The sequence below is a fragment of the Bos indicus x Bos taurus genome, chromosome X (genome assembly GCF_003369695.1).
Source record: "Bos indicus x Bos taurus breed Angus x Brahman F1 hybrid chromosome X, Bos_hybrid_MaternalHap_v2.0, whole genome shotgun sequence".
In the NCBI taxonomy this organism is placed as follows: Eukaryota; Metazoa; Chordata; class Mammalia; order Artiodactyla; family Bovidae; genus Bos; species Bos indicus x Bos taurus.
Window position 1 is genome coordinate 31,154,054 of NC_040105.1, and position 24,194 is coordinate 31,178,247.

Here is a 24,194-nt window from a genome sequence, read left to right on the forward strand (position 1 = left end):
GGGTTAATGTCATAGGGGCAACTGTGTAGATTCAATGACTAATACAAGAAATGCACATAGCACAGTACCAGGAAAATAAAAGGAAAAATATTAGCATAGTTCCTGACACTAGTAGGTAATTGCGTTAGGTATTACTATATATATATATATATATATATATATATATGATAAATAAGCAGAATGATAAACAAATATGGTGAGAAGTTAGAGATAAGGGATTGAAATATATAAAATATTTGGGGAAAAACTCAGCCAAAGGCCTAGTATAGCCCTATATGTACTGAAGGGCTGAATTTGCTGGTGTGAATATCAACAAATAAATATCAACAAACAGCTGGGTTATCTCAGGTGAGTGATGAAGGATAAGGAGTGTCACACTGAGTTCATAGGCAATGGCTTCTGGAGCCTGATACACCCAGGAGACTGGTAGTGAAGAAAAAGTGGCCTGTGTAGTTCAGAAGGAAAGTTTTGAAGTAAAGCTGCAAACACAGCATCTCAATGGGAAATCCAGGAGGTATGGACAATAAGGCAATTGTTCTAGAAGCATGAAGAAAATGTGCCATATGGCATTCCATTCTGACGTGACCATAAATGACTTTTCATGGTTATATCACTTTCAGCTTTTTTAAGGTTGTCTTTTTGTTACAGAAGATGATGAAAGGAATGGAGGCATTTCTCCTATCTCTCAAGATTCTTGGGGAGAACAAGAGGTTCCTACAAGTGGAAGAAGAAATCTTGAACAAGGCAGAAATTAAAAAAAAAAGTGAGGTGACAGATAGAATGAAAACTAATGCCAAGATTGGGACTTCCCTGGAGGTTTGGTAGTTAAGATTTTGCCTTCTAGTACAGGGGGTGTGGGTTTGATCCCTGGCTGGGGATCTAGGATCCAAAATGTCTCAGGGCCATAATGCCAGGGCACAGAACCAGAGGCGATATTGTAGAAAATTCAATAAAGACTTAAAAAAAAAAAAAAAAAAACTAATGCCAAGAAGTAATGACTAAAAAGACAATGATACTGAGGAGATGGAGAAGAAATAGTTTCCCAAAGCTATCTCACTACTCTAAGGTTTTTTTCTAGAAAGAATGAAACATAATCTGAAGCAGAAATAGCATCCTGTGACTCCACAGCCTAGTAGGAGAAAGCATGGGAGCCAATAGGTTCTAAAAATCTTAAAAGGGATTCCAAGAGAAGAGCCGAATTCCTGGAGAGAACACATGGGTGAGGATGAAAAGAGAGCTAAAATAAAATATCACCGTAGGAGCTAACTGTGGAATGCCTAGCTGACTAGGAAATATGGACAGATTGTTCTTAAAATACAAAACAATAGATATTCTGGCAACACACAGTATTTTGGGGAGGATTTCAAGGTTCTGGGAGATGTCAGATGCTTTTTTTTTAACTGACTTGATGAAAAATTCACTGTCAAAAGAGAGTAGGAATGAGATTTTTTTTTTTTCTCTAGACTTGTTTCTGACCAACAAAGAAGTAGCTTAATGAAGTGGAAATGATCACGTCATCTTAAATTTCTATATAGCCAAGAATAAAAAGGCAGAGAATCATCAGACTTCAACTGTTTTCTGGAACACACATTTTTTGGAGTGGGTAAGTCTACTGGAAAGAAAGGCTAGGACCAGAGATTGAAAAATAATGTTTTAAGATGACTAAAAAGTACAATTAACATTGAGAGGGTAATATCACAAAATTCTCCAATGGGGGAAAAAGTATCACCAAGTACAAAGACAGCTAAAAAAGATTCAGAGGAGAGTTGAGAGGCAGAGCAATGCAGCCATCTATGCTGCCACTATGGGCAAAGGATATGATTTATGGACTCATCGGGCAGGCCATAGTCAAAGCTGTGGTTTTTCCAGTAGTCATGTATGGGTGTGAGAGTTGGACCATAAAGAAGGCTGAGTGCCAAGGAATTGATGCTTTGGAACTGTGGTGCTAGAGAAGACTCTTGAGAGTCCCTCGGTGCTGGGAAAGATTGAGGGCAGGAGAAGGGCATCATAGAATCGAGCAGGTGTTCAACTATGACCTCTGAATACATGAATGAGACTGATCCTCCTAGCACTGCTCTGACAGTAGATACACTGTGTGTGTTTTTCCCTTCTGCTGTTCAACCAATGTTTATTGGCTGCTCACCTTCTAAATTAGCATGACTTTTTAGGTCCTGTGCTCTCTGAACCAGACTTCCAACTCCAGCCTCATCTCCCTCCATTCTTCCCATGCTCTCGGTCTCTATGTGGCATTCTCCAATTAGAACAGACCATCTCACACTTTTTTGCCCTTCCATATGCTCTATATACTTTTTAAAAACTCCTCTCCCTTCCCCAGACAAAAGCCTCAATTCCTTTTCAAATCCCAACTCTAGATTTCTGTCTTTTTTTGGGGTACCAGGGTAAGTGTATAACTAAAAATCTAAAATAAATAAATAAATAAAAATCTCTCAGAGGCATAGAGTTATACTAGTCTTTGGGGTCTTAAACACATTGAATCTTTAACATTTTATTACTAAAATATAATAATCACTAGGAAGAACAAAATCTTGCACCATTATTAGGGTTGGGGATTTTAAGATGGCTACAGCGTAGCTGATAGTACTTCAGAGCTGGATTCTAAACTCCAGAAACTTTGGGTCTCCAAGAATAGACAAAAAAAGTGCTATAAAAAACTAGAAAGAGGCAAATTTTCATCTATCACATACATTTTATGGGCCAATTCTATCTATAACACTACTTGGAAAATATTTCATTCTTCCTAAAAAGACTTAGGGGCTTCCCTGGTGACTCAGACAGTAAAGAGTCTGCTTGCAGTGCAGGAGACCTGGATTAAATCCCTGGGTTGGCAAGATCCTTGGAGAAGGGAATGGCTACCCACTCCAGTATTCTTGTCTGGAGAATCCCACAGATAGAGTAGGCTGCCATGCTACAGTCCATGGGATTGCAAAGAATCAGACATGACTGAGCAACTAAACACAAAAAGACTTGACTCTAGATTCATGTATGTGCATATACTTTATTTATTTTTTTATTAAGCAAGATGTGTCAAAGGAAAAATTTTGAGATCTTATTTTATTATGTATATCACATACCAACTCACACTGCATTTTCAGATGCCTTTATTTTTATCTAAAGAGAAAAAAAAATGAGGTTGTTTCTTTTCTATGTCATTTTACTAAAAACATAAGCAAATCACCTTATTAGGTGGTCAAGAGGTAGTTTAAGTGGTTTTTCCCAGACTGAGCAACAGAATCTTGATGCCAAGGGTCAGGGAAGGGTATTTACTCATTACGGGGGAGTCTTCTTTTAACTGTATAATTTAAAAGATGCAAAGAGGATTTCTTGAGAGTTTTCTCAACCCATAAAGCTAATCAGGGAAGCAGTTAGGATATGTAAATGAATACACAGAATCTTAAGCACAAAGTTCTAGGATGGGTTTCCAGGTTCTCCTCCTTAAGGAGCACCAAAAATGGCTTCCCCTCCGGCCAGTGGGGATCCTTTTCTTCCTGTTTAATGCCCCCACAGTTTGATATGCTTGTCGAGATATCTGCCCCTTGCCTCAGGCCACTGCCCAGGGTCACAAGAAGTTGGCCCTAGTAATGGTTGCTTCAAATCTCTGCTTCTTTAAAACCAAGGTCATCCTTCTCAAGTCTGAAGGAGAAAGTATCTCTTCCAGCATGGGGAAGAGTCTTTACGGTGTCACACTATTAACCGTCCCTCCAGCAACAGGCGCTAGTGTCCTTGGTTAATCAGTTCATGTCAGAACAGCATGCATTACAATGTGTATAACTAAGCCAAGTAGATAGGTAAAAAGATAAATAGATATATCAACAGATAAGTGCATGCACACACACACAGACCCTGTGTAGTTTGACTACTAATTGTAGCATAAGGTGTTTCATATGCATTCATTAGAAAATTAAAATAACTCTACTAAAAACTATTTCCTTTCCATAGTTAGCATACGAAAAGTCAAGCTCAAAATTGCTGAAAGGTATCAAGTTTGGCATACTGGAATAGTAGCATGAGTAACAGTAGGTGTAATATACTATTGCAAACCACAGCTTTGCTCTGAGTATTTTGTTAATTAAAAGGTGTTAGCTTTAGGAGGGAACTCTCATTTTTTCAAAAGTGTTTGAAGAACATTTCTGTAGTCTAAAATTTAAATTGCTTTTGAGGGTACATGATTAGTCAGACTAACAGCTTTACTTAGAGCTTTAGAGGAACTACTAAATCTTTTAAAAAACACATACACAATGTGTTTGGAATACTTTCTTTGAAGTATTCACACATGGTTTTTCTGTAATTCACAGGTCTCCTTTGATTGATAAGACAACAAGGAACACATATTCTATTTCTAGCTTTGTTGAATGAATGTGGGTAATTTTTGGTTTTCTTTCCTTTGATATTTGAAAAATCAGTCACTGACTAAATGATAAATTATTGGACTCACACTAATACAGATATCTAAAAAGTACCATTTGGTATATGTGGTTAAATTGAATTACTGTCTAACACTAGCTATAGGAAAGACTGTTTTAGCTATTATCCATATCACCAATGGATAAAATAACTGTTCTCCATGCAAGCAACACAGGGAAAGTTTTCTTTTTGAGTATTTAGAAGGATGGCATGTAGTTTAATAAAACCCATATGAGAAAGTTGCATGGTACCAAAATTAGAAATCATGCGTAGACTCTAAAAGGACCTCACTTCTCTCTAAATATTTGTAGTCTACAGGTACACGTGAAAAATTAGAAACAAACACTGTGAATCCATAAACATGTATTTTTGTCTATATTCTTTCTCATCATTCTAAAGATGAAATAATATATATGATTCAACTATCATCAGTTATTTACATTTTAGCACAGTAGGAGCTTGTATTATACATGGGAAGTCCTGGAGAAAAGGAACTTAAGGATTCATGATAACCAATTATATTTCTGGACTTGAGAAACAAATTATTTGACAGTAAGACCCATAGACTTTTAAAGCTTAGCAATGCTACTTTATCACTTTTTAATTGATTCTTTTCTTCTACCAAGTATGTAATCCAAGTAAGAAATATTTTCTGCCACTTGGAAAAGAGATCACCACCTACACTCTCACCACAATCATTTACTCAGGGTTTTCTACATGCCAGGCAAGGTTACTGATAAGCCCTGTTTAATGTTTACCAAATGATTTTCAGGTTGGCATTATTTCCATTTAACTAAAAGGTAAAATACCTTGCTGAGGGCTTCACATTAACAAATGACAATGCTAAGACAGTGTGCTTAACCACTATACCTATTTCTAAGGCTGATATAATCATCAGATATTTTTCATGCATGTCCCACTCAAAATATAATATTATTAATTACTCAAATACTTTTGACTCCAAGAGCTATAGTTTATAGCCTATGGTATCCACAAAATCATCTAATGTTCATTCTAATTAGGGAGAGAAGATCACCTTGAACTACTCACAAAAATATGGATTATAAAAATCAAGTGAGGGAATTCCCTGGTGGTCCAGTGCTTAGAACTCTGCACTCTCACTAATGAGGGCCCAGGTCATATACCTGATTGGGGGACTAAGATCCCACAAGCTGCACAGAGTGATGGCCAAAAAAAAAATCAAGTAAATCTGGTTTCCTCCCACAAGTTGAATATTATTCTTGAGGACTATCTCCAACCTGACTTCACCCAAACAAGGATCCTTTCTACACTAATTTGAAGACAGAAATAACCTTGCCATTCCCTCTTTTTCGCTTGAATCTTTTAACTTGTATATATGAATTATTATTCATATATGGATTCATAACTCATGAATTCTTCACACATGCAGTCAATAAAAAGCAGTGTTTCTCAACCGTATCACTGTTAATATTCTGGCATGGATAAGTCTTTGGTGTGAGGGGCTCACCTGTGCTTTGTGGGATGTTTATCAGTATCCTTGGCCAGAGTACCTTCCCAGTTTTGACAACCAGAAATGTTTTCAGACATTATCAAATGTCTCTGAAAGCGGCCGGGGCAGGGGGCAGGGGGAGTGGGGGGTGGGGAGGCGGATTGCTTCTGGTTCAAAATCACTAATTCAAAGGGTTTTAAATTTCTCTTCCTCAATCTCTCTCCTTCTCCTGTGTGTGTGTGTGTGTGTGTGTGTGTGTGTGGTTTATATACTTGCCTAACATTTGTAGTGGACATGGACATCTTTTACATCACATTGGACATCGCATTGGTGCACCAGCATTTTCGTGGGAGACAACTTTTCCACAGACTAGGGTGGGGGGATGGTTTGGGGATGATTCAAACACATTATATTTAGTGTGCATGTTATTTCTATTATTATTATTACCCCAGCTCCACCTCAGATCATCAGGCATTAGATTCTAGAGGTTGGGGACACCTGCTTTAAGTCCATCCAAGTTTATGCTCTCCTATACCTTAGAAGTATAGGTTAAGTGAAACTCAGCACTTCTCTTAGCCACAGGATACTGGGCAGACACTGAGACACAGTAAATACTTGAAGCTATAGCTATGAGGGACAGTAAATAATATGACACAGGCAATGCCATGATGATAAAAGTGAAAGCTTCTCTGGCAGAGAGTAAATGACCACAAATTCTTTCTCTTCCTGCATCTATACCCTTGTAATGAGACATTCCAGATGCTCCCATCAAGAGCCGTAGTATATTTCTCCATTCATTGAATGTGGATGGGATATTATTAAACACGACCATAAGCAAAGGTTTGAGAACTTCTTAGCTATTGGGCTATGAGTGGAAACCTTTCACCACTATGCAAACTTCACTGGCCTACTGAATGATGATAGGCAAGTGGCTCTGTCACATCCATTGTCTCATCCAATAATCAAGTACCAAACACATGAGTGAGGCCATTGACTACCAGTTGACCATTAATACATGAGTGAGTCTAGCTGAGACTAACAAAGGAATCACTGAGACACCCAATCCAAAGCAGACCCCCAAATGATGAGCTAAATAAATGATTCCTATTTTAAGCCACTACATGTGGGAGTCACTTGCTATAGAACAATACATGATACAACCTCCATTTTTACCAATTAAAGACTTGCATCCAAAACAAGTTTAAAATGGTCCTCCCATTGCTACAGAAATAAAACAAACGCTGATCCAACAAAGAGAACACAGTTAAGAAAGAGTCTTCTAGTTAGAGTGTGAAAAAGAGAAAACTGAAGATACACATAATCATTCTATGATGCCTATAATTCAGGCAGTCAATATTTTATAGGATATTTGAAAAGCCAAGCATTTAGTAAAAATTCATTGTTAGTACACTTAAAACTATGTAAATGAAAAGAGTAGAGAATGTAATAATGATGGCCATGAAGCAGGCAGACCAGTGCAGAAAACAAGGGAAGAAAAGTCAGATCAGACCATAAAAAAGACCATGCTATTGATGAAGAATGATCATCAATTCTAAAACTGCCATCAGAATAAAATGCATACATTCATTTGGGTATAACCAGCTAGAAAACAGGGCTTCCCTGGGTAGCTCAGCTGGTAAAGAGCCTGGCTGCAATGCAGGAGACCCCAGTTCGATTCCTGGGTCAGGAAGATCCTCTAGAGAAGGGATAGGCTACCCATTCCAGTATTCTTGGGCTTCCCTCTGCCTGCAGTGCAGGAGACCTGGGTTCGATTCCTGGCTTGGGAAGATCCCTTGGAGAAGGGCATGGCAACCCACTCCAGTATTCTTGCCTGGCCATGGACAGAGAAGCCTGGTGGGGTACAGTCCATGGGGTTGCAAAGAGTCAGACACGATTGAGTGACTAGCCACAGCATAGCAACTAGAGTTCATTACATAGTTCTCATAATAGTAAATACACTGCTGTTCTATCAAAAATTTTAGCACCTTGAAAAATTCTTAAAGGATCCAATCTGCTTTTTGTTTTCAACAGAATTGCCCCTACCTGAATATTAAAGATAAGATTCTGTAGTAAAACATGAACAAAACCAGGTAAGCAGTGTTCTATACATAATTCAGTCCAAATGAGTCTCATATTTGCTTGGGTAAGCTATGTTTTTACCCTCAGAAGCAAAATAACTAGCAGTGAGTTTTTCAAATTGTTAAACATGTGCCAGGTCCTCCCTCACAAGCCGCACCCTTGAGATAAGCTACTTAAAGGATCAAATTTATCTTTTTCTTCATCACCAGCCCAGTGTGATGTCTGATACACAGTGGCCTCAACCAACATTTGCTGCTGTTGTTATCCAGATTAGAATGAAGCAGAATCCTGAAGGGATGCATAAGAGAGAGGGAGGGTGGTGGAAAGAGAGACTGATTCATTAGAGTCTCAATCTAGAGTTTCATCAGCCAGAACAAAGCAAAGGAACCATTAGCTCCAACGTAAATGAAATAGTATTAAGTAGTCTTAACATGTAAATTCTTTTGGCCTAAATTCATAATAATACCTTACATCTGTACAGAGCTATACAGTATAAAAGCACAAAAGTGTCATTTCAGTCATTTTATCCATTGACTTCTCACCATAACACTTGAGTGTGGGCAGGGAGAGCAACATTGCTATCAATTTGCAGGAGAGGACACTAAGATTTGGATAAATTAAAATACTTCTCCAGGGTCAAAATCTAGTAAGTTAGATGGAAATTCCCAAGCAATCTATATTTTAAGAAGGAAGGCTCTGAGTTGACTGATGAAAGAGGGATTCATGAAAAATCCAATTAAAAAATCTGCAAAGGATGTGAATATACATTTCTTGAGAGAAGATACATGAATGGCCAATAAACACATGGAAAGGTATCAACATCACTAATCATCAGGGAAATGCAAATCAAAGTCAGAGGTGGGGGAGGGAGGAAGAGAGAGAGAATGAGAACAAGTGTTGGTGAGGATGTGGATAAATTGGAACCCGTGTGCAATGTAGTTGGGAATGTAAAATGGTACAGCCTCTGTGGGAAGCAGTATGGAGTTTCTTTAAAAAGTTGAAACTAGAATTACCATACAACCCAGCAATCATACTTCTGAATATATAGTATATCCAAAAGAATTGAAAATAGGATCTTAAAGAGATATTTGGACACTGATGTTCATTGCAGCATTTTTGAAAAAGTCAAGAGGTGGGAAAAACCTAAATGTCCATTGACAGATAAATGGATAGGGAAAATGTGGTATAAGTATACAATGGAATATTATTTAGCCTTACAAAGAAGTAAATCCTGGACTTCCCGAGTGGTACAGTGGATAGGAATCTGCCCACCAATGCAGGGGACATGGGTTTGATCTCTGGTCAGGGAAGATTCCACATGCCGCAGAGCAACTCAGCCCGTGTGCCACAACTACTGAGCCACAATACTGAGCCCACCGGCCACAACTGCTGAAGCCCACTGAGCTCCGCAACAAGAAAAAGCATCACAATGAGAAAATCACACAACGCAACTAGAGAAAGGCCATGCATAGTAATGAAGACCCAGCACAGTCAAAAAAAATTTTTAAAGGAAATTCTATCATATGCTATAGAGTTTCTGTTTGCACGATGAAAAATTTATAGAGATCTGTTGTGCAATGGCAAAAAATTAGCACACTGTATACTTTAAATGGTTAAGATAGTAAATTTTATGTGTTTTTCACTACAACTTTTACAAAAAGGAGTCCATAGACCAGCCAAAGTGTGGACTTCTTTCTTTCCCTTCTGGGCTAAGGAGATTTAAAAGAGATCTTTGAATACCAAAATAAAGACCGTCCTGTAAATAACCAGTGGTTCTGACACATGTAGGCCCAGTGAAAAATGACCAATTTCTTTTTCTGTCATTACACCTCCTTCTTTGTAACCTTTGTGGGGTAAAGAAGAATATGCCAATACCTCTCTGTGGTGGATATTATGGGGCCCCATTGCACTTCTCCTGGAGTCGACGGACCCACACACCAGGTTCTGTTAATAATGACTGCTAATGCGTCCCTCCCTGAGGCTTTCTGTCGGTCAGTACAAGGATATTAAGGCCCAGCTCACCTGCCTCAATTTTAGACAACTATGAAGGATGAATCCAGCTCCCAGCTCTCTGTCAGTTTGGCTTCAGTTCAGTTCAGTTCAGTCGCTCAGTCGTGTCCGAATCTTTGTGACCCCATGGCTGCAGTATTCACTGCTCTGTGGATCAGCCTCTCCCACTCTGTCCAGTAACACTGCCCTCACTTCCTTACAGGTAGATCTACCAATACTCATTCCCACTAAACCTAATGAATGCAACTTTTTGTCTCAGACCATGCTTCCAGGAAATCCAATCTAAGATACCATCTTTTGACCCCTTAGACACCTAAATACACGATTTCCTTTCTAATACATAAAAGCAACATGGCATTCAATTCTGGAGTAATATTATTTAAATTATGTATTAACATCACATGTTGTATAGTTCAATATTCAGTTGAATGCTCTGGAAACTTACCAAAAGGCAGGCAACTACTTGGTGGCATATTTACTACTTAAAGGTTTATAAAAAGGTTTTTATACTCTGGTTATAGCTGAGTTTCAATTTATTATCTGAGTAGCAGCTTTGTAAGTGAAATCTGAACACATCCTATAACTAAAACACCAAAGAGTTTGACAAATCCCAATACTAAAGTCTTGAACTCTGTCTCTATAATGACACTGGAAATGTAACTGCCATCTTGTGTTAGTTTGATCTGATTGTGCTGAGCTGAACTTAGCTTTTAAAGTTCTGGGTCAGTAAACACCTTACAAACTGCAGGTATGGCAAACACACTAACTGAAGTAGCTCAACTAGCTCCATCAAAATCAATTCATGTTTTCATTTAACTTGTAGAAGAGCACACTATGCCCACAAGTGCAGTAACTATGAGCTATACAATAGGAACCAAAAATCAAAGGTAGAAAACAAGTACCAATTACAAAGGGAAAATTGCTTGTTACAGGCACAAAAATAAGATTATGATGTTTGTTTCTTTAAATCATGCTCACCAAGCCATCTCAAATTCCTTTTGAAGGAGAGGTAATCATAAATAAAAACACGGTTAAGTGGTTATAAATCACGCTATTAAAGCAATAGCATGATTACTCTTAGGAGCAATGCACGTACTTCCTATCGTTTCAGACCCGAAATCTCATGGTCCTAATCCTTTGGATGAATGGGTCTCAAATTAAGAGTGTAAAGAGAGTCTGGAAAAGCTGTGAGTCTATAGTTCATGGTTTCTGAAATAGGAGCATAGCTTACATTTTCACTTGAAAAGATTTGTGAAGCTGAACCTCTTATTTCTGCTACTTAAGAACAGAAAATTTTATCGGATCAGGGCTAATGTTTAGTCCTTTAAAAGAATCAGTAAATCATATTTAAACCTAGTAACACTGGTACTATTCCCATGATGTCAGTGTTTTATATAAAAGACAGAATTACACCAAATTTTTGCATTTGAGAACAGTACTTGAAAATGAAGTTCTAAGTAAAATGGAGTTATATTTCAGAGTCAAATAAATACTCTAAGGTAAAGTTAATTACACAGTCCACAACAGAAAACTATGCTTCATTTTTTTGTTAGGAGAAAGGTAACATTGGGCTGTATCCTGCAGGCCTCCAAGGTCTGTGTGTGCCCAGCTTCCAGACCAAAGAAAGAACCTAGAGTTGGCGACAGAGACATCAGTGGTTTAAAGGATGGAGGAGCTTACATGTCTGCAGCAAGGCCCTGGCGTGACACCCCAGTGAGCGCAGTGGACTGCAGGTTGGGCAGAACATGGTGGCTGGTAGGCTTGCTTCCAAGAGGAAGGGGAATTGACTGCAGGTGGGCTCATCAGTTACCAGGGAGACCAGTAGAGGGCACACCCCTCACCACCCCTTTGATGAGAACAATCACCAGCTGGGGCCTGGGGCGAGTATGGAGGAGGGGTGTGTGTGTGTGTGTGTGTGCACATGCATGTGAGCACTTGCGTGCACAAGCACACACACACTCAGTTTGGACTGACTCTTGGTGATCCTATGGATGGTGGTGGCCTGCTTTGCTGTCCATGGTGTTCTTCAGGCAAGAATATTGGAATGGGTTGCCATGTCCTCCTCCAGGGGATCTTCCTGACCCAGGGGATCGAAACTGCATCTCTTATGTCTTCTGCATGGGCAGATGGATTCTTTACCACTAGCACCACCTGGGAAGCCCATGTAAGGAGGTCAGTCCTGTGCATAAGATACAGGTGAAGCAGGCACCAGTGGGCAAGAGATGGACGGAGAGCAAGAGAACAGCCATCTCGAGTCGAAAATTGATGTTCCCTTTATCCCAAGATATTTTGGTTTGGAGTAAAATATATTTCCTTTATTATTGTTAAAATTACAGCCTATAGAAGATCGTAGAAGTCAGGAATGTAGCAGATTCATCCCAATGTTCACAGCTGCATTTTTTATAGTTGACAAGATGTGGAAGCAACCCAAGTGTCCATCAATCAGGAATGGCTAAAAATGTGGTATATGTATACAATGCAATATTACTCAGCCACAAAACAGAATGAAATTTTGCCATTTGCAACAACATAGTTGGACTTGGAGAGTCTTATGCTAAAGTGAAATGAGTCAGAGAAAGAAAAGAATATACTATATGATGCCACATATTTGGAATCTAAAAAATACAACAAACTAGTGAATATAACAAAAAAGCAGCAGACTTACAGATACAGAGAACAAACTCATGGTTACCAGTGGGGAGAGGGAAGGGGGTGGGCAAGGCGATATGGGACAGGGGATTAAAGGTACAAACTATTATGTATAAAATAAATAAGCTACAGGCATATATTGTCTAACACAGGGAATATAGATAATATTTTATAATTATTATAAATGAACTATACCTTTACTATAGTATAGTAAAGTATTACTTTCAGTTCAGTTCAATTGCTAAGTCATGTCTGACTCTTTGCAACCCCATGGACTGCAGCCTACCAGGCTTACCTTTAAAAATTGTGATCCTATATTGTATACCTGTGACTTATATGACATTGTATATGAACTACCATTCAATAGAATATATCAATAATAAAATTATAGCCTATATTAACCTATATTTTAAGATACAAAGAATTAAAGGTGGAAATTCTTCATTGTTTTTCCTACTTTTGTCCTACCTCAAAGGCATGGCTGTTATGTGCTAATAGATATTCTTACCAACAAATTAATTTCTATACATTCAATTGATAAAGTACACTTTTTGTGGAAAATAAGGACCCGGACAGAAGTAAATAGCTAGGCAGAAAGGTCAATTCACTAACAAAAAGTGGGGCCAATTCACTATTTTCAGCATGATGTTCCCATTCAATTTGATGTAACAGTGGAAAAGAAGGACTTAAGGACTGAAGCTTTCTGCCATAAGGGTGATGTCACCTGCATATCTGCAGTTATTGATATTTCTCCTGGCAATAAGCGAAGAGGAACTGAAGAGCCTCTTGATGAAAGTGAAAGAGGTGAGTGAAAAATCTGGCTTAAAACTCAACATTGAAAAAACTAAAATCATGGCATCCAGTTCCATAATTTCATGGCAAATAGATGGGGAAACAATGAAAACAGTGACAAGCTTTATTTTCTTGGGCTCCAAAATCACTACAGATGGTGACTGCAGCCATGAAATTAAAGATGCTTGCTCATTGGAAGAAAAGCTATGACCAACCTAGACAGCATACTAAAAAGCAGAGACATTACTTTGCCAACAAAGGTCCGTCTATTCAAAGCTATGGTTTTTTCCAGTAGTCATGTATGGATGTGAGAGTTGGGCCATAAAGAAAGCTGAGCACTGAAGAACTGATGCTTTTGAACTGTGGTGTTGGAGAAGACTCTTGAGAGTCCCTTGGACTGCAAGGAGATCCAACCAGTCCATTCTAAAGGAAATCAGTCCTGAATATTCATTGGAAGGACAGATACTGAAGCTGAAGCTCCAGTACTTTGGCCACCTGATGCGAAGGATTGACTCATTGGAAAAGACCTGGATACTGGCAAATATTGAAAGCAGGAGGAGAGGGGGATAACAGAGGATGAGATGGTTGGATAGCATCACTGACTCGATGGATTTGAGTTTGAACAAGCTCCAGGAGTTGGTGATGGACAAGGAAGCCTAGAGTGCTGCAGTCCATGGGGTCGCAAATAGCTGGACATGACTGCGCAACTGAACCGAAGGACTGAAGCACTGTGAGACTGAATTGCTAAAATGGACAATCTTTGTCACTGACAGTGGCGGCCTAAGGTCACTACAACTGGGTGAATTTAACAGATGAAACAGTAACAAGTCAGAGGTCTTTCATTCATCTATTTTCAGGGATGATCTTTTGGGGTTTATTGAATCAGATTCTGTTATCACTTAGTCATATAAGTAAGTAAACTATTCTATAAAAATATGTTATCAGTCACTATTTTTCAATGCCATAGACATATATGTTATAGAAATTTGATTTTCAGAGAAGTTAACTTATTTTATATACCTAAAGCCATAGACACTATACCTGATAGCATGATCAAAAGCTGTTTCATTTGAGAGAAACTGATCATTTAACAACTAAAGAAATCAAGGCCTAAAGCATTGAATGGTTTGTCTAAGATTTCTATTCCCCAGCTGGCTTGAGACCAAATGAGGACCAGAATCTAGGGCTCTGAATTCTCAATTCAATAAGCTTTTTACTGTGCCAGTGGTTCTCATTAGGAACATGCTTCTGCAACCTCAAAAATGTCACATGCCTCTGCATAATAATCACATCTCCAGATTGCACAGATTGAGAAAAACAGTGACAAAAATCCACTTATTCTGAATTCAGTAATATTCTAATTTTACATTTTATTAATTGTAGTACCATTTAACGTCACTTTGAAAATATCTACTACATATATGTGGAGACACATAACTTATTTGATCCACAGACAACACTTGCTCAATGATTTGAGAACTGATTTCAGTGATACTAGGAAATCTCACTTATCTCCAGCCTCTAGGTTGAGAATCTCTATCATGCTGATCACTGCTTCATATTACTCTGATCAAGTATCTTCAAAACTCCCGTTCCTTCCCCTTACAGTTGATTTCAGTTAAGTGTTGCCAAAAAATGGTATCATGATCTTTTAAGGATGGCTTATATCACAGATGGAGGTTCCCTCATGGCTCAGAGGGTAAATAATCTGCCTGCAATGCAGGAGACCCGGGTTTGATTCCTGTGTCAGGAAGATCCCCTGGAGAAGGGAATGGTAACCCACTCCAGTATTCTTGCCTGGAGAATTCCATGGACAGAGGAGCCTGTGGGTTACCGTCCATGGGGTCACAAAGAGTCGGATATGACTGAGTGACTAACACTTTATAGCACAGACAAAAGCTGAATTTTTACAATTAGTTTTTATAAATTAGAGGAGATTTAAGATTGTCAGTATCACAATACTCTCAGTTACTTAACATTCTGATATGCTTTTCTGATTGGGAGAAAAGGGCACAGTCAGAGTTTGAATTTGGCTATCCTGCAGGTTATTTCACTCACTTTTTTGTATACTGTAGCCCCTGACATGAATATACCCATGTGTATATGTGAATATCACTACCATGTGTAATGAGATTGGTGAGGTAGGGAGGAGGAGGAGACAAATGGTGAGAAACACCACAGGACCATGTTTAAATATCTGAATTTGCCTTCACTTTACTTATAGAAAATTATTTTCTACTACTTACCCAAAATGCCCATGTTGTCTCTGACTAGGCAGTCTCTTCATGAAATTCTCAATATGCTTTTATTCTTTAGAAAATGAATCTATCCAAGTTGTTCCTCAGGCTTAAGTATCTTCTTCACTTATTCTAATCCTTCCTATCTTTTATGATCAGAATCTCATGTCACTGAGGTCTTTGTTGACAACTCGAGTTACGTCTGAACTTTGAATTCTTATGTTGATGGCAGTTTTATGTAAAAAAAAAAAGCTGTTTGATTACATTTCCATATATTATTCTTTACTGATCCAATTATAAAATTTTAGAATTGGAAGGAATTTGTGTGAATTCCAGTGCTGAACTTTAAAATCGGTCACCTCTGAACATTGTAAATCTTAGACTGAATTGTTTGGAAAATAATTCAGCAGACCCTCGATATTCTCAAGATGTGTATCTATGGGCCTTTGCAAATCAAAAAGTAGATGTGGGTGATCAGCTAGACTTATGTAGGACTTAAGGGATTTCCCTCTGCCTAATAGATTTTCAGAACATGAGACTAGTGTTAAAAGTTTTACATATTTAAGCCAGTCCAACCATCCAACAGTGTAAATGTTGTCAACCCCACTGGAAACCATTACATAGCATGGACCTTCGGAAAGTAAATTTCTATTACTTCATATGAATTATTTAGCTCAGGACAACATTTTAAGATTTCCTATTCAGATTATAAAAAGCAAATCACATCTCTTATTTTGAAAATTATTTTAGTCTACACAAATCATTCTGATTATTGGCATTATAGCAAAAATTTCAAAATGTAAGAAATGTTTTCAAAATGTTTTTTATCATTATAAATCAACATGAATATTTTATTTTATATATTTTCCAAAAAGAAATAATGGGTTCATAAATGAGAAAGCTTTTATAATGTGACTTTGATAGTGTGAATTTAGTCTAACAGAATGGGTTTCATTCAAATATTATTACTGAATAACTCCTAACTTAGTGACGCATCTGGGCTTCCTTAGTAAGAGAGTCATGTAGATGAATATATTTAAATATTTATTTCCAAGGCCTCTGTAGAAATAGGTAATCAAGTTTTTTTTTTTTTTTTTAACATGATTTTATTTATTTTTTGGCTGTGCTGGGTCTTTGGTGCTCATGTAGGCTTTCTCTAGTTGTGGTGAGCGGGGGCTACTCGCTGGTGGTGCACAGGCTTCTCATTGCGGTGGTTTCTCTTGCTGCGGAGCACAGGCTTAGGGCACGCAGGCCTCAGTAGTTGCGGCTAGAGCACAGGCTCAATAGTTGTGGTGCACAAGCTTAGTTGCTCCATGGTACGTGGGATCTTTCCGGATCAGGGATCGAACCCACGTCTCCTGCACTGGCAGGTGTTCTTTACCACCGAGCCACCAGAGAAGTCCCAAGTTATTCTTATTTTAATAAAGCTGTGAATATATGTCATAACAAAGGACAATTATACTCTAGATAAATACAGCACTTGACTGTGTTACACAGGAAGTACTCTCTAGGGTTAAATGCTAAGGAAGTTATTATTAATACATAACTTTTCCTGACAACTCTGTATTTTGAAAGGCAAAATTCTCACATTGTATTATCTGAGACTATAACACAGTTGGACTGGTTTAGAGCAAAACTCGGGTATGGGAAGTGCTTTTAAAATTGATTGAAGGTTATAGAATATGTCTAAAATCTCGAGCATCATTAATAAAGTTCACTCTACTTGGTCTTATTACTCAATTCACATCCTTTCTGGGAGATGAACTATCTCAAAATTCAAGACCTAACAGTAATGTACCATTATTGCAGAGTTGCTATGAAACATTCCTGGGGCTCTGACCAGGATGATTGAGAGGACTACTAAATGCTGAAAAGTGGATGTGACCAGGGAATGGCTTGGCTGTTTGCCAGTGCAAGAAATAACTTGATGCTGACATTAAGCAGTAGCTGAAGAATCTTTTAATAGTTTAGGCGCTTTTTCTAAATCCTCCAGTTATGCTTCACTGATTAAATTATTAAGAACCTCTGATTTAGCTGTTTCATATTTTAGATGTGAGTGGAGATGTTTTGAAATGATTTCCATTATTCATGGCTTCTTGTTTTTCAAAATTAAACTTATAGGATGCTGAGATAATCCCTTTTTATTAGGTCTGCAGACACTGAGAAGACACTAAAAAGCAAAATAGCTGTGTGAAAGTATCATTTTCCTTAACAATACTGTATTATGCTGGACTAGTTTTTTCCCCCCTTAGCTGAGTTACAGACATTTCAATTAATGCTATTAAACCAGTTGTTAAGATCTTAAAAATGGCTCCAACTAACTTCCAGATGTTTTGTATGTATGTGTGTGTATGTGTGTGCTCAGTCATGTCTGACTCTTTGTGACCTCATAGACCATAGCCCATCAGGCTCCTCTGTCCATGGGATTTTCCAGGCAAGAATCCTGGAGTCGGGTGCCACTTCCTCTTCCAGGGGATCTTCCTGACACAGGGACTGAACCCTTATCTCTTGCACCTCCTGCACTGGCAGGTGGATTCCTTCCCCACTGCACCACCTGGGTAGCTCCAACTTCCAGATTAAGGCCAAGATAAGATTCAGGCAAAGGTCAAGGGAAGGACAAGACATTACATTTAGGAACAGCCTCCCAATGTGTATAATTAATTTGTATATGATTAACATTTCTAAAAATATTTCTCATTGTTGCCTACTTTATATATGGCTTGCAGATAAGATTGTCTTGAGGGATGGTACAGGGAGCGAGGAGGGAGGAGGGTTCAGGATGGGGAACATGTGTATACCTGTGGTAGATTCATGTTGATACATGGCAAAACCAATACAATATTGTAAAATTAAAAAATAAAATTAAATTAAAAAAATTGTCTTTCATAGCTTCACTGAACTAACAGTAATTAAACAGCTTTGGGCCCAACACCATGCCAATGGAGTGAATACTGAACAACATTCAGTGAACTGAGCTGTTGGTGAACTGAGCAACATTCTTTCATGGATGCCCTTACACCCACTCTGCATTTCTACTACTTAGGAGAGTTTTCAATTCTTTTCAGGCTTCCACGGATTCCATCCCCCAGTTTTAGAGGTGATTTAGATTCATCTAAGTGCTTAGATTCCAAGCCAATCAAGATAATCCCTTCCTCTTAACTTTGGTTTAATATCCCAAAGTTGAAGTCAACCATCCTATGGCATCACTCTGAAGACTATTATTGATATGGGAGTAGATACATAACCTAGATTGGCAGATTTGAGTGATAGATAAATCTCTTAATCTAGCCTTGAGGTAAGAGATCCTCTCTCACTGTAACAGCAAATCATATTGCCCCATTTGCTGCTGGCAGCCACCTTCAAAACTGGAAGGGAACTAGTGAGGGGTCAGAGCTGACCCAGAGGGAAAATCAGAACTAAGAATATCATAGAGAAAGAGAACCAGAGCTCTGTTTGCACTGTTTCTGGAGCTTGCTCCAATGTTTGGACTTTCAGTTAGGTGAAATTAATTATACTTATGGCTGAAGCCACTTTGAATGGGTATTCTTTTCCTTGTAGCCCCAAACATCTTTATTAACCATGTCACCAGAGTTACAAAAATAAATGAGACTCTATTGCTGCCTTTAAGAAGTTTCTATTCTAGTGGGAGACATATATGCCAACAACAAATTTCCATAAAATGTAATTATACTTGCTGAAATAGAAGTAAATAGCAAAATGGTAGTATAATAAAGAAGTACCTGTCTTCCCTTGAAGACTAGGCAGAAAGGAAAGTATTCATACAAATAATATTTTGAGCTGAGACTTCAAGGTTGAGTTTAACAAAATTAAATGGTGATATGTGCATTTCTAGAGGAAAGAATAGCATATGTTAAAGTAGAAAGGCAGCATTTGGTGACTGGGGCACTAAAAATAGCTTAGTATTATCTGGTTATCAATAAAGTGGTGGGAGAGTTAGGAAATCACCTAGACATCCTAGCAAGTGCCAAATTATGAAAGACCTTGTATACCAAGCTGAGGAATTTAGCTTTTATTCTAGAAAAAAAAAACTATTCTAAAATCTTGACTAATGTAATATGATTGGTACATTAAAAAGTTCATTATCAATGGACTTGCAGTGTGCAAGATGGGTTGAGAGAGATGGGAAGACCAAGCAAGAGGCTATGTAGATGATGACTGGATAAATGACCAAAACAAAATAGCGGGGCTATGTTAGAAAGTTGAGAGTTGTTTGGCTTACAAGTTCAACAAAATCGGTGGTAAATGATTATTTAGTACTAAGGAATAAAGAAAGTGTCAGCAAAACTCCTTGATTTCTAACTTGGATAGTGAGTGCCATCCACCAACATAAGGAATATAAAAAGACGTGTATATTTTTCAAAAGATAATGGTAATATAAAATTTGGGTATGCTGAGTTTGAAATATCTGTAAAACATCTAGGTGATAGCTGGCCTGCAGGTGAAACTATAAGACAAGAGTTTAGGAAAGACATCTGAGCTAATCACTGGCATGGTTTTAGGAGTCTTTACCTTACATTCTCTAACACACTGAACTGTATTAAGATGATTTAAGATGGTAAATTTTGTTACAAGTTTTAAAGCACAATTTAAAAACTACAAAAGAAATTTGGCCATAAGTACAGCATAGGCTATGGCCAATCGGAACAGATGCCAGCTGTAAAGGGACACACACATAGCATGGGCTAAGTCCTGGGTGATACCATCATTTAAGGGGCTGACAGGGGGATATGTCAACTAGTAGGAATGGCAACAAGGGACCACAGAGGTGCTAGAAAGCAAAGCTGAACAAAACAAGAGAACATGCAAGCTCAAAAGCCAAGACTGTAGAGAATTTAAAAGCAAGGAACATGGGTGATGCTTGGCTAAAACTATCAAAGGCACTGAAGGTAAGGTTTCAGAATCATAGCAAAGGGAATAATAATTCAAAAAACCTTGCCTGTGGATTAATGCAAATTGTCTTAATACTCAAGGTATAATGTAATTTCAAAAATATCTATATTATACTGAGAATGTTAGGTTAAAACTACATAAAAATGGAATCAACTGATCTACTATAGTATTCATAATCTAATCTAATCTCAAGAAGCAAATAAACCATAAGGTTGGAGTAGGAAATAGCTACCCACTCCAATATTCTTGCCTGGAGAATCTCATGGACAGAGGAGCCTGGCGGGCTACAGTCCACAGGGTCACAAAGAGTCAGACGTGACTGAGCGACTAACACTTTCAAGGAAGACAATATAGAAACTCATAACATAAATGCCAGTAAGACAAATATATTAAAAGATGTGGGGTGGCAGATTTTTTTTTTTTATGTCATACAGGATGACAAAGGAAGTAAAAAAATGAAAGATTGAGACAAAAATCAAAGGAGACAAGAGACATATTTGAATGAAATATAAAGGCTCAAAAAGACATATAGGTGAGGGGAAATGAAACTGACCAATTTGGTTCATGGACACAATGACTCTTCAGTGAGCGGAGCTGGAGGCAGGGGTTGTGTGACAAACTTCCAAAGACACATTTTAAACTGAATTTTTTTCTCTTCTTGCAATATTTTCTATTCTCAAACAATATCTTTGTTCTTTTCTTATAGGTAGAAATATTGAGGATGATAATCCACTGGAAAGACAATTCATGGTTCTTACATTTAAACCACGAAATAAATTGGTTCACAACTGGATTGAACGACAAAAAATACTTCAAAAGCTCCCCTCTTCCTCTTTGTAAAACTGCTGTGATACTTTTGAGTCTAGAAATCAAGGCAAGACCAAGACTTCTGATGTTCACATGGCTTTTGTTCTAGAGGTTTTGCTTATTTTGTGAGCATAAATTTACCCAGTGGATTCAGGAAGAAGATGAGTAGTTTTTTTTTTAAAGCAAACGATGAGTCAGCAGGAGGTTCAAAGTTCTCCACATGGAGTTGTCACTCCAAGCCCTGACATCAAAATCAATGGAAAGTGGCGCCAGTCTTTTTCTAAGTATAATTTGCAGTGGAGAGGAAGTTAAGGAAAACTGTGAGGAGAAGACAGTTAGGAAAAATGGGTAGACAGATATGCAGCAAAGATGGGGGCGGGGCCAGGAGGATTATTAAACTTGAAGCTGGCAGAGTGATCCAGATTCCACGTGGGATGAATGCAAACATCACTGGACTAAGGGTCACTTGACAACACGTTTTCTTTTTCTTTTTTCTTTTTTTCAGGGTATGGTATTTTATTTATTTATTTTTTTTATTTTAAATTAATTTTATTTTATTTTTAAACTTTACATAATTGTATTAGTTTTGCCAAATATCAAAATGAATCCGCCACAGGTATACATGTGTTCCCCATCCTGAACCCTCCTCCCTCCTCCCTCCCCATACCATCCCTCTGGGTCATCCCAGTGCACCAGCCCCAAGCATCCAGTATCGTGCATCGAACCTGGACTGGCATCTCGTTTCATACGTGATATTTTACATGTTTCAATGCCATTCTCTCAAATCTTCCCACCCTCTCCCTCTCCCACAGAGTCCATAAGACTGATTTATACATCAGTGTCTCTTTTGCTGACAACACGTTTTCTGCAAAGCTAACGGACCCTGATGCTGGGAAAGATTGAAGGCAGGAGGAGAAGGGGATGACAGAGGATGAGATGGTTGGATGGCATCACCGACTCAATGGACATGAGTTTGAGTAAACTCTGGGAGTTGGTGATGTACAGGGAGGCCTGGCATGCTGCAGTCTGTGGGGTCGCAAAGAGTCGGACATGACTGAGTGACTGGACTGAACTGAACTGAACTGAACGGGCCCTGATGGAGTAGGAAATGGCAACCCACTCCAGTATTATTGCCTGGAGAATCCCTTGGACAGAAGACTCTGGTGGGCAACAGTCCACAGGTTTGCAAAGACTCAGAAGTGACTCAGATAACGACAAGCACACACGCATGCATGCCATACCTTGGAGTACATCCTTGTGTCCCCCATAGCACAACCTCCTAGAGATGACCGTTCTTCTGACTTTTCTGTCTTTACTCCTCAATTACTGCCCTCTTCAGCTTAGAGTCCGTGATTCATCACTTCAGCCCAACCTGGAACCATTACTGACTACACTTTCTAGTTATTATTAATTCCCTTGTTCCAATATACTTTCATAGAACCTTTCTGACAAAACAACCATGGAAGAATCTTACCACCACCTCCATCTTTTCTTCTACCCACTTAAAGAGACACTTCTTGAACATCTAGCTTCATTCCCTCTGGTTCTCTATTTCTGATTTTGGCCATTCCTCAGTCTCCTTCGCTGGCTTAGGAGACTAAATTTTTACAGGATTGGATTCTGTCCCAAGTCCTCTTCTCATTCTACATGTACTTCCTAGGAGATCATCACTCTTGAGACTTAAGCTATGTTTTACTGTACATGCGGACAACTCTGGTATCCAAGACAAAAAAAGTGAAAAGTGAAGTCGCTCAGTCGTGTTCGACTCTTTGAGACCCCATGGACTGTAGTCTACCAGGATCCTCTGTCCATGGGGTTTTCCAAGCAAGAGTACTGTACTGGATTGCCATTTCCTTCTTCAGAGGATCTTCCCTCCCCAGGGATCAAACCCAGGTCTCCCGCATTGTAGGCAGATGCTTTACCGTCTGAGCCACCAGGGAAGTCTGGTATCTGTATTTTTAGCCTAAACCTCTCTGGATTCATATGGCTAGTTTACTTAGTGGCCTTGCAAGCAGCTCAAACTTGATGTATCCAAAACTGAACTCACATCCACAGTTTAGTAATTTCCACTACCATCCACCCAGTATCTCTTTAGTCTCCTTTCAATCTTGATTCCCTTTCTCACGTCTCTAGTTCAAGTCATCACTCTTTCTCATCTGGACCACTGGCACAGCCTCCAGTGCTACCGTTACCTAAGTCATCCTCCACTCTTTTGTAGAACAAGCCCGCTTAAACCCAAGTTCATCATGTCACTGGCTTCTTCAAAAAAGCTCCAGGGGCTTTCAATTGCCCTCCAAATAAAATGTGATTGATTTCTCTAACAATCCTTAAAGAACAATTTAAGGCTGTGGTATTTTCAGCATCATTCAGAACCTCCTCCTTGACATATCCCTTCTCATCTGCTCCTCACCCAACTCAATGCTTTGTCTATACTTGAATTTTTCAAGAAATGCCAGGATCCTTGTTGCTTCATCTTTACTTCTGCCATTTCCCTAGAAGAGGAGGACTCTGACTCATCTGACCCCACTCCCCCACCTGTTGGCCTAGGCACACCTATGTATCCTTCAAATCTCCTATCAAAGTTCCTTTTTTCTAGAGAACTTTCCATCTACCAACTGTCCCCTTCCAGACTGAATTATGATTCTCCCATAACATTCTATATCCTAGTGTTTGTAAAATGTAGCTATTTAATTCTCTTACTTTCTGAGAGCCCCCAAATTGTGTTTTTCATGGTCAATATTATATCCTTCGCATCTAGCATACAACATAGCACATGGTAAGGCTTAATAAGTTATTTGTTGAATTACTGTATTGAT

At 38.6% G+C, this 24,194-nt stretch overlaps 1 protein-coding gene across 10 annotated transcripts in view; it reads right to left on the bottom strand.

Annotated features, from left to right (window-relative positions):
- Window positions 1-24,194, bottom strand: part of DMD (dystrophin) — a 2,656,945-nt gene that overhangs the window by 703,008 nt on the left and 1,929,743 nt on the right. The gene's annotated exons all lie outside the window — the stretch shown is intronic.